The sequence below is a fragment of the Hemicordylus capensis genome, chromosome 4 (genome assembly GCF_027244095.1).
Source record: "Hemicordylus capensis ecotype Gifberg chromosome 4, rHemCap1.1.pri, whole genome shotgun sequence".
In the NCBI taxonomy this organism is placed as follows: domain Eukaryota; kingdom Metazoa; phylum Chordata; class Lepidosauria; order Squamata; family Cordylidae; genus Hemicordylus; species Hemicordylus capensis.
This window is the reverse complement of record NC_069660.1, coordinates 34,287,795-34,303,520: the sequence shown is the minus strand read 5'-3', so window position 1 is coordinate 34,303,520 and position 15,726 is coordinate 34,287,795. Positions and strand designations below refer to the sequence as shown.

General features: G+C 46.1%; 1 protein-coding gene across 3 annotated transcripts in view; it reads left to right on the top strand.

The window, feature by feature from the left end:
* The window catches only part of ADA (adenosine deaminase), a 63,785-nt gene that overhangs the window by 7,052 nt on the left and 41,007 nt on the right, over window positions 1-15,726 (top strand). Inside the window, exon 1 of one of the 3 annotated variants that reach the window (XM_053250128.1) lies at window positions 10,343-10,407. The exons of the other annotated variants lie outside the window; for them this stretch is intronic. The gene's annotated coding sequence lies outside the window, so the exon portion shown is untranslated. Of the gene's footprint in view, window positions 1-10,342; window positions 10,408-15,726 lie in introns of those variants that run through there. 3 annotated transcript variants of the gene reach the window in all.

Sequence of the window (15,726 nt, the reverse complement as noted above, 5' to 3'; positions counted from 1 at the left end):
CAATGTAAATATATTCAAAGAAGGGTTGTGTTATAGAGGTTAAAATATTTTACATGTACAGATCAAATCAAAATAAGAAGAAAAATAATTATCTCCTAATGCAGAGTCTCATCATGCGATTTGGTACAGATTATCTTTATTCCTAAGGGAAATTATTAAAAAGCATTCATGTTTATTTACCATCTTATAATCTGGGGTATGTGAAAATTTGATTTGCATTTGTTATTGGCTTAGTTAAATCTTGGCTTGGTATGCAGTCTAATTCCTAAGTCTGTAGTGGGGGCGTGGGAACCCTTGGCATCTATTTCACTGTCTAGACCAAAGGAGATGATGGTTCATGTTTTCTCTGCCAATATCTCAAGTTGGAAATCTCAGTCACACTCATATCTTAAAATCATTTTGGCCCGCCCAGATGGGGAGGAGGCAGCAGTGGCGGGCCAGACTAGACTGGTTGCCGGGAGGAGGGAGGGAGGGAGCAGCCGGTCAGCTGGCCAGTCAGAAAGCCGGGTGGGGGCACGGCTGGGCCCAACTAGAGGCGCAGATGCTTTGCGCCCGGGCCCACTAGTGTCATTAATTTGCTGTGCAATTAGTCAAATCCTGCATTAATGAACCAATATGAAAAATAGAAATGGGGAGAAAGAAACATTGGTAGACTTACCGTGAAGGGTTCTTTTTCTGTTATGGGGAGGGCATCCGTTACTTGATGGGTTGTCAAGCTCTGCATGCTCCAAGACAGGGCCAATGAGAAACGAGCACTCCCTCTGACCTGCCCCCTACTTCCCAGTTCTGGTCTTGCGGAGCACAGGGAGAGACAAACAGCGTATTTTGCAACCATTGCATACACAGTAATAATAACAAAGTACTGGACCTCATGAAATATCACCATAGATAAAGAAGGAATGAAAGTAAGAAGAACCAAAGGGATAGCGTCAACTAAACTCCCCAGGAGTTGCTCCACCGCCGCATGGGTCCCCACCTCTGCATCCGCGGGCGGGCCGGATGCCCTCCCCATACCAGAAAAAGAACCCTTCACAGTAAGTCTACCAATGTTTCTTTTTCCAAGGTATGGGGAGGGCATCCGTTACTTGATGGGACATACCCAAGCTAACAACCGGGGCGGGAAGTGGATGCTTCATGACTCACACCACTTTGTAAAATTGTACGGGCAACCGCCACTTGGGGCTCGTAAAAAGACGGGATTTTATAGTGTCTGACAAAAGGGGACGAAGACGACCAAGTGGCTGTCTTACATATCTCTTCTAGCGAAACCCTAGCCGAGAAAGCCGCAGTAGTGGCCACACTCCTAGTGGAATGTGCAGTGATCTTCGGAGGAACCTCCAAATGTAAAGCCTCATACGCCAAGGCAATTGTGGCCCTCAGCCACCATGCCAGTGCCACCTTGGATACTTTTGAACCTAGGTTCGAGGGCAAAAAAGATATAAACAGAGAATCTGACTTCCTGAAACTACCTGTCCTTTTAATGTAGATGCGGAGAGCCCTCCTAACATCCAAAGTGTGCCAAGCCCGTTCCTTCTGATGGTGAGGCTTCGGACAGAATAATGGTAACACAACCTCTTGACTCCTGTGAAATACTGTATTCACCTTTGGCAAAAAGGTCGGGTCTAACTTTAACACTACTGACTCCTTCTGGAAGACACAGAATTCATCCCTAACCAATAGTGCCGCCAGTTCTGAGACGCGCCTGGCCGAAGTGATAGCCGCAAGGAACAAAACTTTAAATGAGAGAATTCGTAAGGGTACCTGACTTAGAGGTTCAAAGGGTGCCTTAGTAAGCGCATTCAGAACCTTGTTTAAATTCCACGAGGGGAACCTATGAATTGGCGGAGGATGCAGATTAACCGCTCCCTTCAGGAAATGACGGACGTCTGGGTGCAGATGTAAAGAATCTTTGGACGAAATGCTTAGGACCGAAGCTAAGGCTGATGTTTGGCGCCTCAAGGTGTTGGGGCGGAGGCCCTTGTCAACCCCTGCCTGTATGAAGGCAAGGACAGCCGGTACATCCGCACGTAATGGGTCCAACCTCGCCTTACGTGACCATGAGCAAAAAGCGGACCATGTAACCTCATAGATCCTAGCGGTAGATGGGCGTTTTGCCGCCAGGATGGTATCTTGGACTCTCTCCAAGTACCCCTTGGCAATCAACGTTGAACGCTCAACCTCCAAGCGTGGAAGTGGAGCCACTCTGGGTCTGGATGTAAGATTGGGCCTTGGCTCAATAAGTCCCTTCTCAATGGGAGCGCCCATGGTTCTTGGGTAGAAAGCGCCATCAGGTCTGAGAACCTCGGCCAGTAAGGGGCTATTAGAATGACGTCGGCTCTTTCGACAATCAGCTTTCTGACAACCGCCCCCAGGATTGCCATTGGTGGAAAGACGTAAAGTAGGCCTTGAGGCCATTTGGTGACCAGGGCGTCCACCTGTTCCGTGTGGTAACAGAGGTATCTTGAGAAAAACCTCGGGAGTTTGGTGTTCTGAGGTGAGGCAAACATGTCCACCGCTGGTAGTCCCCACCGATACGTCAACTGCTCGAAAACCTCCGGATGGAGCGCCCACTCCGCCGGGTCCAGAAACTGGTGACTCAGCCAGTCCGCCTGATAATTCAGTAGGCCCGCGAGATGTTCTGCCATTATTGACTTGCGGTGCATTTCTGCCCATATGAACAACCAGTCCGTCTCTCGCATCAGGGAACGGGATCTCGTCCCGCCCTGGTGATTTATGTGAACTTACGTCGTGATATTGTTGGTCTGTATTAGCACGTGCCGACCCTCCAGAAGACCCCGAAATCTTTCCGGTGCTAAACGCACTGCTTTTAGCTCCAGCCAGTTTATATTGTGACCCAGGTCCTCCCGAGACTAGCTGCCCTAGGCCTGGACAGTGTGCCCCCCATCCCGAGAGGCTCGCATCGGTGGTCACTATGATCTTTTCTGGGGTATCCAATGGGAGACCCTTCTTTAGGGCAGTTGAGGTCCACCAAGTGAATGACTCCTTGACTTTGCTGGGAAGCGGGACCCACAAGTTTGACCTCTCCATAATGGCTTCCTGATATGGCAGAAGTAGCCACTGAAGGTTTCTGGAATGCCACCGTGCCCATGGCACACAGTCTAGGCATGTGATCATCAGGCCCAGAATATGTGCCAATTGCATCAGCGGAGCTTTTGACTTGACTAGATAAGGGTGGAGAGTTCGATAAATTTTCATCCTCCCTTTCTGACGGTAAACTCACCAATGCCTCTTTTGTATTGAACAGGGCCCCCAGATGCAATAGACGTTGCGACGGTTGCATTTGGCTCTTGTTCAGGTTGATTATGAAGCCATGGGCCTCCAGGGTATGGGCAGTGTGCTCCACATCCTCCGCTGCTCATGCCTCCGACTTTGCTCGTATCAAAATGTTGTCAAGATACGGGTATGCGTGTATCCCCCGTATCCTGAGGTGGGCTATGATAGCCACCAGCAACTTGGTGAAAACCCGTGGCACTGACAACAGGCTGAACGGGAGGGCTCTGTACTGAAAGAACTGGTGCTCGTACGCGAACCTGAGGTAACGTCGCGATGATGGGTGAATCGGTACGTGCAGATAAGCTTCGGATAAGTCTAGTGACGCCAGCCAGTCCCCCGGGAGAATCGCAGCTTTTATGGTTCTGAAGGACTCCATACGAAACGGTCTCTTCCGCCCGTACCAATTCAGCCTTTTTAGGTCGAGAACCGCCCTCCATGAGTCGTCCATTTTTGGGATGAGAAAGAGTAGAGAAAACACTCCACCGGGGTTTTGGGACACTGGAACAAGCTCTATGGCCCGAATTTCCAATAGGTGCTGGATTGAATCTTGCATTAATTTTTTCTTTACGGGATCCCCTGATGTAGGAGTCTTGAAAAAGGTATCCGGAGGAGTGGACAGCAAATCTATGCGATATCCATTGTTTACTGTTTGTAACACCCATCGATCCGAAGAAATTCCCCCCCATGAATGCGCAAAAACCCGCAACCTGCCTCCGACAGGGTACGAGTCATTGCTTACGGTTCCGACGTTCCTGCGGGGGACCAAAGGAACCTGCCTTTTTGCCATTCCCTCTGGGCTTGGGATTCCAGGATTGGCGCCACGGCTGTCTGTATTGCGCTCCTCCGAAGTCCCTATCTCTGAATCCGTCTCGGAAACCGGACGATCCCATTCGGTTGAATGACCTGTAGGGACAAAAGGAACTCTGAAAACCTGCACCTCTGAAGGATCTCCTGTCCCCCCGTCCCACAGGCATTGCTTTTTTCTTGTCATGAGTTTCCACCAGAACCGGTTCGAGAGCTTCGCCAAAAAGCTTCGTGCCTCGAAATGGGGTGGGGGCTAGAGCCGATTTAGATTTTGAATCGACCTTCTAGTGTCTGAGCCATAAACCTCTTCTAACTGCCACACTGGCCGCCATGGAACGAGCTGCATGTTGCAAGCAGTCCAAGCTAGAGTCTGCCATAAGGGCAGAAGCTCTGGCTATCTTATTCAGACCTTGTCTCAGCTTGGTATTATCTGGTGGGACCAGTTTGGCCAACTCTTTGGTCCATAATATTGTTGCTCTAGCGAAGACCGAGTTGGTCGCCGTCGCCCTGATAATTGTCGCTGAGGCCTCGTGACTCTTCTGTAAGAGGTGGTCTGTTTTCTTTTCCTCAGGCGACTTGAGAAACTCCTTGCCTTCCTTATTGACCAAGGCACCAGTCACCAGCTGGGCCACCGGGGCATCTACGACAGGCACTGCTAATAAAGACATAATCTCAGGAGGTAAGGTATATAACTTTTTTGGAAAATGTAAAGCGGGCTTTGACGCCACCGGAACCCCCCCCCTCTGCCAACATCACTTCTTTAAACAGAGAAGGGAAAAGTACAGTGGCCGGAGAGGATGAAGTTGACGGGAAGACCTCCTGATCTAAGCCAGCCACAGGTTGAGAACCAGACTCACTAGAAACATCTTTAATAGCTCTTTTCGCCTTAGCCAATAATATTTCAAACTCAGATACAGAGAACAATCTGGTAGTGGTAGGCCTATCTGCCGGTGTCTGCTCATCGGAGAGCACCCCCTCCTCTTTTTCAGACTCCTCGGAACTCGAACCCATGTCCCGTGGTACAGTCAAGGCTTGTGGAGCGCTAGATGGTAACGTCCCTCTCGCCACAAGCTGGTCCGCCCTGGTGTCCCTAATGCCCCGTGTTTGTTCTCCTAAAGGAGTAGGCGCGGCAGACTCTGGGGGAATCTTTTCCTGGGAGATCCCTTCTCCTGCTAATCATGAACGTTTTGGCTGGGGATAAGGCTCTTGCTGACAAAGCTCCTCTTCAGAGGAGGAGATGTCATAAACCCCGCGGTGGTGTCTCTTTCTCAGCTTTCTGGCCATCCAGACACGTTCCCCCAGGGGAATAGACTGTCTAGCCAGGCTAGAACCCGGAGACGAAGAAAAAGATGGCCGACGGCCCCTCCGCGGTGGAGCCACAGGGACGGGAGCCCCTTGAGTGCTTTGCGCCGTTCCTGCGCTCTGTACCATCGTTCCCTTTCCTGACTGAGGGAGGAGAGGGATGACAATCGCCATGCATTGTTTCTGAATAAAAGCGCTCGGCCAAGAGAGTTATTTAACCAACAGCAATTCCCCGCTGGGGCCTGACGACTCTCCACCTGCCAAAACTGTTCCCCCAGTAATGCTCCCCGCTGCCTTACTCATGAGTAACAGGTTTTCCTGGTGCGCCCCGGTAGGCATCGGCACCCTCGAGTGTTCTGCGGCCGCCGGCGGGATCATAAGCTCAGGAACAGAGATAGCGGTCGGAATGGAGCCCGACAAAAGAGCGGGCGCGATTTCGGCGGGAAGAGCCGTTTGCCCTTTATCCCGCTGTTGGCTCCTAACGGCCCGAAGCTGTAGCCGCTCGCTAAGAGGGGCTTTCGCTGAGGCGGTTTTCTTTGCCTTCTTCCGCTGCTTAATCTTGTCGCCATCTGCCCCTTCCAGGTGCTTAGATTTTTTGAGCACTTTGGCAGGCTTCGATAAAGGAACAAGCTCACTGCTCTCCCCCGTAAGCGGGTTCGAGAGGGCTGTGGCGATAGGACTTCCTCACTCCCCAACTCCCGAAGGAGTTATTGGGGTCTCCTTAGGGGTATCTGATAGAGGGCCCTCTGACAGGGAGCCTCTAAGCATGTCGCCGATATGAGCGATCTCCATTGTAAAGGTAAGTGGGTCGCGCTGAGAAGGCGAGCAGAACGCGGCTGAGGCAGCGGAGGGGAGGGGATCAACACAAATGCAATCAAGGTTTGAGCAAGGTAGAAACTCACAAGGGGAAAAGACAAAAGGGCAGCAACTCACGAGACTGGGCACAATAAAGGGTCAGCAACTCCTCCCCCCCCCCCCCCGCACACAGAGAATCAAGAAGGAGAGAGAGGTCCAGCACAACGAAGAAATAGAACTGTCCTGGAGCAAAGACAGGACCAGAACTGGGAAGTAGGGGCAGGTCGGAGGGAGTAGACGACGTGCTCTTTTCTCATTGGCCCTGTCTTGGAGCATGCAGAGCTTGACAACCCATCAAGTAACGGATGCCCTCCCCATACCTTGGAAAAATTATCTTTCCCATCATAGGGGGGGAAATGCTTTTTCTAGTCTAGGGGGGGAAACCCTTCCTAAATAATGAAGACTTGCATTGTGCTCTTTTAGAGTTGCTTGCATCATAGGAACAGCATATAAATGTGATACTTCCTTTGTGCTAGGTGGGTAATGCTCTGAATTCTCCAAGTTTCAGGTTAGGTAGCTGGTAGACATCTTTGAATCAAGTGACTAAAAGCATTTGCCTCTTTAACAAATATTTCTGCAGAAGTTATATAATCAAATTTTGCTAGATAATTTTTTTTGAACACAGGCTACATAAGAATAGCCCTGCTGGATCAGGCCCATCCAGTCAAGTGTCCTGTTTCACACAGTGGCCCACCAGATGCCTCTGAGAAGCCCACAGGCAAGAAGTGAGGGCATGCCTGCTCCCATGCAACTGGTATTTAGAGGCCTTCCCTTGAAAGCTGGAGATGGCCTATAGGCACCAGACTAGTAGCCATTGATAGACAAATTCACAGAGGACAGGTCTATGCCCCTTTTAAAGCCATCAAAGCAAGTAGCCATCACCACATCCCATGGCAGATAATTCCACAGATTAACTATGCCCTGTCTAAAAAAGTACTTCCTTTTGTCGGTCCTAACATTCCCAGTCTTCAGTTTCATATGATGACCCCTGGTTCTAGTGTTGTGAGAATGGGAGATACATTTCTCTATGTCCACCCTCCCTATTCCTTGCATAATTTTATATACCTCTACCATGTTTCCCCTTAGTTGCCTCTTTCTCAAACTAAAAAGCCCCAGATGCTATAGCCTTGCCTCATATGGAAGATGCTCCAGGCCCCTGATCATCTTGCTTGCACTCTTCTATACCTTTTCTAGTTGTACAATATCCTTCTTGAGAGATGATGAACAGAACTGTACACAGTACTCCAAATGTGGCTACACCATAGATTTGCATTAGGGCATTATAATACTAGCATTTTTTTATTTCCAATCTCCTTCCTAATGATCCCTAGCATGGAATTTGCCTTTTTCACAGCTGCCACACACTAACACTTTCAACAAGTTGTCCATCACGACCCTAAGATCTCTTTCCTGGTCAGTCACTGACAATATACTATGTCAACTGGATCACCTCGATCCACATGCCTGCTGACGCTCTCAGAGAACTCCAAAAGGTTATTGAGGCAGGACTTCCCTTGCAGAACCCATGATGGTTCTCCTTCAGCAAGGCCTGTTCTTCTATATGTTTTAACCATTTTGTCTTTAAGTATGTGTTCCATCAATTTACCTGGCACAGAAGTTAAGCTAAATGGCCTGTAATCTCCCAGATCTCCCCCCTTTTTGAAAATGGGAGTTACATTAGCTACTTTCCAGTCTTCGGTACAGAGCCTGATTGTAGGGGCAAGTTATATATTTTTGCTAGGAGATCAGCAATTTTGCATTTGAGTTGCTTCAAAACTCTTGGGTGGATGCCCTCTGGCTCTGGCGATTTGTTAATTTTTAGTTTTTTCAAGACAGTTTAGAACATTATGTCTCATCACCACAAATTGGCTCTGTTTTTCAGCCTCCAAGCCTAAGAAGCTCAGTTCTGGAACAGGTATATGGTCCGTTTCTACTGCCATGAAGATAAAGAACTCATTCACCTTCTCTGCAGCCTTATCAGTCTTTTTCATGCCTGTATCATATAAGGGTCCAACTGCCTCCCTGGCAGGTTTTCTACTTCTGGTATATTAAAAGACGTTTTTGTTATTCCCCTTGACACTTCTGGCTATACGTTCCTCAACTCTCTTTTTGCTTCCTTATTGTCTCCTTGCATTTCCTTTACCAGAGTTCATGTTCCTTTCTGTTCATTTGGGCAGGACTTCCATTTTCTGAAGGAAGTCTTCTTCCCTTCTATAGCTTCTCTGACTCTACTTGTTAGATATGCTGGTGTCTTCCTGGACTTGGTGGTACCTTTTCTCCTTCTTGGTATGTATTCCAACTGAGCTTCTATTATTGTGGTTTTGATTAGGTTCCATGCTTCCTAGAGTGATTTGGCCCTCCTAACTTATCCTTTCACTTCCTTTTAACCATTTTTTAGAAGTTTCCTCTCCTGAAGTCTACAACATCTGTTTTGGACTTCCTTGGCAGTGCTCTACTTGCATATAAGCTGAATTGGATCACACTATGGCCACTATTCCCCAATGGTTCTACAACTCTGACATCTTACATCAGGTCCTGTGCACCACTCTGGATTAAGTCTAAGGTCTTCCAGTGGCATCTGTTAGGCTTCCAGTGGCATCTGGTGGGCCACTATATAAAACAGGATTCTGGACTACATGGGCCTTGAGCCTGATCCAGCAGGGCTGTTCTTATGTTCTTAGGTTAAAGTCACCTTCTCTCTGGTTGGTTCTGTGACCAACTGTTCTAAGGCACAGTCATTTAGCATATCTAGAAATTTGGTGCCTCTGTCAATACCTGAACGGGCATTTGCCCAGTCTGTGTGAGGATAATTGAAGTCCGTTATTACAGCTCTGTTGCTCTCTGCCTCTCTGATTTGCTTCTCCATCTCCAGGTCACTCGGCGTTTTGATCCAGAGGGCGATAGCATGTCCCTAGTAACACATTTCCTTTCAGTCCTTGTATTGTTACCCATAATGATTCTGTGGAGGACTCCAGTCATCCTAGGTTTTCTAGCTATTCCTATTTTCTGTTCTTTCCCTTCTTTAATATACTTTGCTACTCCACCCCAAATCCACCCACCCCCGTCCTTTCTGTAGAGTTTGTACCCAGGAGTAAGTGTTCTGCTGGTTCTCACCATTCCACCAGGCTTTGGTTATGGCAACGATATCTGTTTCCATTGGCAACTAAGCACTCCAACTTGCCATCAGACTAAAAAAATATGTTTTAAAATGAGAGGAAATGGGAAGAAAAGCTCTAAGACTGGAAACACAAATGTGACAATGTGGGCAAACTGAAGGAAAAACCAATCTAGCTAGTGGGAAACATGGCTAAGAATTACAGTTAAGACTGAAGAACAGCAGTTGCAAAACAAAGTTGTGGTCCTTTACATTACAGGAAGATCTCTTAACCTGGCATTAGCTATGCACTCCAATTCTGTGCACGTTTGCTTAGAAGTAAGGTTGACAGTTTGCCCCCAACAAATCCTGTTTCTCCAGCTTTTGGCTTTGTCTCTAGTGGACAAGTGGCAATCTTGGGCCATTTGGAGGCCACTGCTAGCTTTTCTAATACCAGATCTCTTCCCCCTTCCCCACCATTATTCAAAATTTAGCAGGCTTGTGTGATATGACCAGGCCACACCTTGGAAATCTTACGTTTTTGGATGCACTGGATCTGGAAATCCTACTCCTGAAGTTAGTCCTGCTGAGTTCAGTAGCACTGACTCCTCCTGCATGTTAGATGTGCAAGTGGCAGTGTTAGATGTGCAATTCGATCTGTTTGTGAATCAATTCATGCTGAATTGGGGTGATTCATGTGATTATAACATGAATCGAAATGCCCTTAAAATAAAGTGGCTGGTTTGCATTAGGATTGAATTATCCCTGATTAGATGTGAATCAATCCATACAATTTGAGTGTCTGTTTTGGCAGGCTTTTTGCCCTTGCTGATTGGTTTTCTGGCACTGGCTACTGATTGGCTCGAGATCTTCTTGATTGGCTTGTTCAAATCAAATGTCATGGGCAACTGTGCCCCCATTGGTTGGCTGGCTGGAGGGAGAGGGAACAAAAAAGCAGGGAATATAAAAATGTATTCAAAGGGCCTGGAAAGCGGAGAGAGCCCTTAGTGTGCCCTTGAGGAGAATATATCAGGAGAGGAGGAAGGAAGGAATAGAAGGTTTGGTTTTGTGGTTTTTTCTGCACTGAGTATAATATGCTATTGCTGCTATATTAACTGGTTTTGCTGGATCTCAGATTGACAAAGGCAGAACTTGGGTGCTTGCCTGCCTTGAGTCATGGTTTGGTTTGTGTTGTGGCAGAGGGGGTGTGTGTGAGAGAGATTTTCTTGGTGATTGCTGTGAGATGAGCTTCATGTCTGGCCTTGAGAGACCTGACTTGTGCTTCATGCTCTGCAATCTGCATTGCATGGTGTACTCGCTCAAAATGTGCCTGAAGGCATTGCTGTAGTTTAGCTTATGGCTATGCTTGCTGTTGCTAAGGGTGCTACTGTGGCAGCTGTTGCAATGCTGGAAAGCAAAAACAGAGTCATAATTGTGTGTGAGAGAGCAACTTGTGCCAATGATAGTGCCTCTCTGCAGCAACATGACTGGTGGGGGTTCTGGGTCAGTGATTCCTTTTTGACTAACTTGGACTCTGTGTTTTGCAAAGTCTGTTCTGTTGGGAGGGACTGCATGTGCTTCTGTTCTGCAATGTTTTTTCAAGACAGGGTTGCAAAATGTGTGCATTGCCTATTTTTCCCATAGAGAACAGTGAGGAACTCAAATTAACCATGGGTAGATCCTACGGACACCAAAGTGGGTTGAGTGGTATAGTGTGACGGGTGCTACCTACCACCCAGCCCACAAAAGAAATGGGCAAGTGGGGGATAAAAAAATAAAATAAACAAGACCCCATAAGATCCTATAGGTTTTTTTGGGGGGAAGTGTAAGTATTTTTTAAAAAATCATCACCTTAAGTGACGCACAGGGAAATGCTTGACTAACAAGCAGAAGGTTGCTGGTTCGAATCACCGCTGGTATGTTTCTCAGACTATGGGAGACACCTTCATCGGGCAGCAGCAATATAGGAAGATGCTGAAAGGCATCATCTCATACTGCACATGAGGAGTCAATGGTAAACCACTCCTGTGTTCTACCAAAGAAAACCACAGGGCTCTGTGGGTGCCAGGAGTTGAAATCGACTTGACGGCACACTACCTTTACCTTCAAGCCCCATAAGATTCTGTAGGTTTTTTGGCGGGGCAGTTTAAATATTTTTTTTAAATTGTCCACTTGCCCATTACTATTGTGGGTTGGCTGGTAGGTAGTACCCATCATGCCCTACCACCCAACCCACTTTAGTTTCCCTAGGACCTTCCCATGGGAATAATGGGGTAATTAGAGTTCCCTATGGGCAAATCATGAACCTTTGAATCAATTTGTTGAATCGGCTGGCTGGTTTGAATCAATTCAAATTTGAGAGATTTGAGATCGAATTGCAAAAAAGATTCATGCACACCTGTAGTTAGTGTGTGTTAGATACGTGTGCATTCTTCCAATTGGAATGAATGCACTGTACTGTACTACTTTGATTTTATCAAAGTGGTTTCTGAACTACCCAATTCTTAACCTCCCACTAATTCTGTGGAAATATTGGATAGCGAGGGAACAATTGCATTTAAATAAGCATGGTAGAGGAATGTTTTGGTCACTTCTGGGAGGAGAAGGGATGTATGCAAGCTTAATGGAATACTGTGTTAGGAGTTCTACATAGTAGGGTGGGGAAGAGGAGCTTTCCCAAGGCTGACAGTGCTCATTTTTACCAGTGGGAAATCCAATGATTGCAACATTCCATAAGGTTTGCAACACTCCTGCTCTCAATTATAAAAGGGTTGGACCTACTATTTCTATTACTAAGACTTCTGATTGGATGACTATACATGTGTGTCAAGCTGTAATTAATGGAACTGAATGAGTGGATGTAGATGGCACACACAAACTGGATAGGCATGTGCTCAGGTGCTGAAACCTTTCAAGTATGGCAAAAGCATATGGCAGAATTACTGTTCAATTTACAAAACATTACCTACAGCTGACAGTCTTCAGTGACGGTGCTGCTTCTTTCTCAGCTTTGGATCAACTGCAAGATAACTTCTATTGCAGTTTCTCCTAGAGCCTTTCTAAACGAGAGGGATTGCTGCAGTTGGATCAGTGGATTCACGCACTTAATTTTATTGACTGCAGCTTGTGTAAACACTCAAAGGTTTTTCTGTTGTTTCCTGTGGATGCACCTCAGTGTTCTGCATGAAAAAAAGCTGGGTTAATGCTCCTTTCGTGTAGCAGAGTACCAACCTGCTTTCCTCTCTGCCCACTGTGGCTGCCGAGTGTTGCCACAACAGTTGCATGTGCGCTGTGAGCAAACAACACAATTATTACTGTTACTGTGTAAGAGTCACATGAAGTGGCGCAGTAGGGAAATGCTTGACTAACTAGCAGAAGGCTGCTGGTTCAAATCCCCACTGCTCCTATATTGGGCAGCAGCAATAGATGCTGAAAGGCATCATCTCATACTACGCAGGAGGAGGCAATGGTAAACCCCTCCTGTACTCTACCAAAGAAAACCACAGGGCTCTGTGGGCACGAGGAGTCGAAATTGATGGCACACTTTACTCTGTAAGAATAAATGTGGTGGTGGTGGCCCATGTTCTCATTTCTCTCACAACTTAAAAACAAATTCTAAGTAGAGTGCTCACAGGCCATCAAAAGCTGCTGTGTGTTGTCTGAACACTTCAGCACTGCAAAAATGAATAACCTATTTATTTATTTATTTTATTTATTTAAAATATTTATACCCCACCCCTCCAGTACATTACTCCTCAGGGTGGCTCACAACATTCATAAAATAGTTACAATATAAAATCAGACTGATAAAATTAACCAATTTAAACAAGTTAAAAATCCAAGCTAAAACCACAATTGGAATCGGCTTTTAAAATTCCAAATTCTTTTTTAAAAAGCTAAGAATTATAAAAACTAGACTAAAAAAACCTACCAGATATATGCAACAGGTGAAACATTAAAAAGCCTCTTTAAAAAGATGTGTTTAGTTTTTTTAAAAAACACTGAGGGAGGAGTATGGCAAAGTTCTTCAGGGAGAGCATTCCAAAGCTAAGGTGGAGCCTAGGTGCAGAAGTGCTCTGCAAAGTGAGGAAGAAGGGGGAAAGGACAGAGCGGAGCACATTTCTGCTGGACGGGATAGGTGACTGGAAGAGGAGGGGACCCATTGCACTAAGGTGGATACTCTCCCACTCCTACCTCTTCAAAATAACAATCATCCTGCCCATGGTTCCAACAGCATTAGGGTGCCGAAAGGCATTATCTCAGACTGTGTGGGAGGAGGCAGTGGTAAACCCCTCCTGTATTCTACCAAAGACAACCACAGGGCTCTGTGGGCGCCAGGAGTCAAAATCAACTTGATGGCACACTTTACATATAAAATAACTTTCCAATGCAGATACTTCCCTCATGCCCATGTCATTTCTTGGTGTCCCAGGTTGAGACAGCGGCCAGAAGTGCCTTCTATCAGCTTCAGCTGATACGCCAGCTACGTCCGTTTCTTGAGTTAGACGACCTCAAAACAGTGGTACATCTGCTGGTAACCTCCAAACTGGATTACTGCAATGCGCTCTATATGGGGCTACCCTTGTACATAGTCCGGAAACTACAGTTGGTCCAGAATGCGGCAGCCAGGCTGGTCTCTGGGTCATTTAGGAGAGACCATATTACTCCGATATTGAAGGAGTTACACTAGCTGCCAATATGTTTCCAGTGTTGCTCATAACCTATAAAGCCCTAAACAGCTTGGGCCCTGGGTTTTTAAGAGAACGTCTTCTTCGTTATGAACCGCACCGCCCATTGAGATCATCAGGAGAGGTCTGTCTGCATTTGCCACCAGCTCGTCTGGTGGTTACTGAGGGAAAGGCCTTCTCCATTGCTGCCCCAAGGCTTTGGAATGCGCTCCCTAGTGAAATAAGAGCCTCCCCATCTCTGAAATCTTTTTAAAAGTCTCTAAAGACTTATTTCTTCACCCAGATTTTTAAGTGGTATTGTTTTGATTGTTTTAATGTTTTTAGAATATTGTTTTAAAATTTTAAATTGTGTTTTAAATTTCTTGCTCTTAAATTTTTTTTGTTTTTAATTGTTTTACTTTTAATCCTGTTGTAAACCGCCCAGAGATGTAAGTTTTGGGCGGTGTAAAAATATGATAAATAAATTCAGATTGCTCCAATTTCATTGCTTGGGATGGACAACTGAGGGAATAATGGTGTTTGCATTTGATGATGGAGGATTTACTCTGTAGCTTTTAAAGATATATCTATTGGTTAAGGGAGACTTAGTATAACGAGTCATTTCATGTCAAGGCAGCCCCCCAAAAGCAACATTTAAGAGAAATCAGAAGATGGATTAGCCTACTTGGAAGACAGTCAGTTGCACTTAATCCTTTATAAAACCAAGAAAAGATATCAGTGTCTGTGCACCTTTTATGTCTCTTTTGCCAGACAGGAGCCTGTTCAGGAGATCTGTAGTGCAAGCAACAGTCCTCTTTCCCCTCTCCCACACATCAACTTTTTTTACACTGCATGATGTAGAATCCAAGGGAAAGAGTTGTGGTATGCAAGGACACGACAGTAGAGTTGAATCAGAAATATGAACAGTTTAATGAAATAGGTATTATGTACAGAAAGGCAAGTGCAGTCTGACTTCAGTGCTCTTGCTACTGGCTGTTACTTAGCCCCTACTCCAGGTCTGGAATACAAGTAACTAAAGCCCCATTCAAAAGCTGGCCTGGATCAAGGAATGGATTAACCAAAAACATAACAAGACACTTTTTAAGTGGAAGGGATCTCAAAAGCCCCTTGTGATATCTCATGGAGGGGATGTTTGCTTCTCAAAGAGTTAAAAAGGCCTACTGGGTACAACTTGATTTACATTAGTTCAAGCATTGCACTGTGGACTTATCAGATCCAGAGTAGAACAGGCCACCTGATAGAGCTTCCATTTCAAGCAGCTTTAATATTTTAAAGGGGGATAAAATCTCTCTCTCTCTCTCTCTCTCTCTCTCTCTCTCTCTCTCTCTCTCTCTCTCTCTCTCTCTCTCGACATTGAACATGCTATGGTGAATAGGCTGAATGATGCCCCAGCTCTTCACTATAAGCAGAAGTTTCTAGGGTGATGACCTGTACTGCTCTTTCACACAGCTTCATGTGACTATTCATAATGGACAGTTTCAACTTGGCAAGACAAAAGAGCACCAGGAAACTGATGGGTTTGAGGCACCATTTTCTATTTGTGGGGCTGTTGCACATTGATTTGCCAATTGCTATGTGTGTAGGCAAACATTAGAGAAGTGAGAATTGTTAGAAGTGAGAATGTGATATGTGCTTTTATTTAGGGCTCCACATTAGGGCAATCATATGTTCTGTTGAGATCTTGCGGTT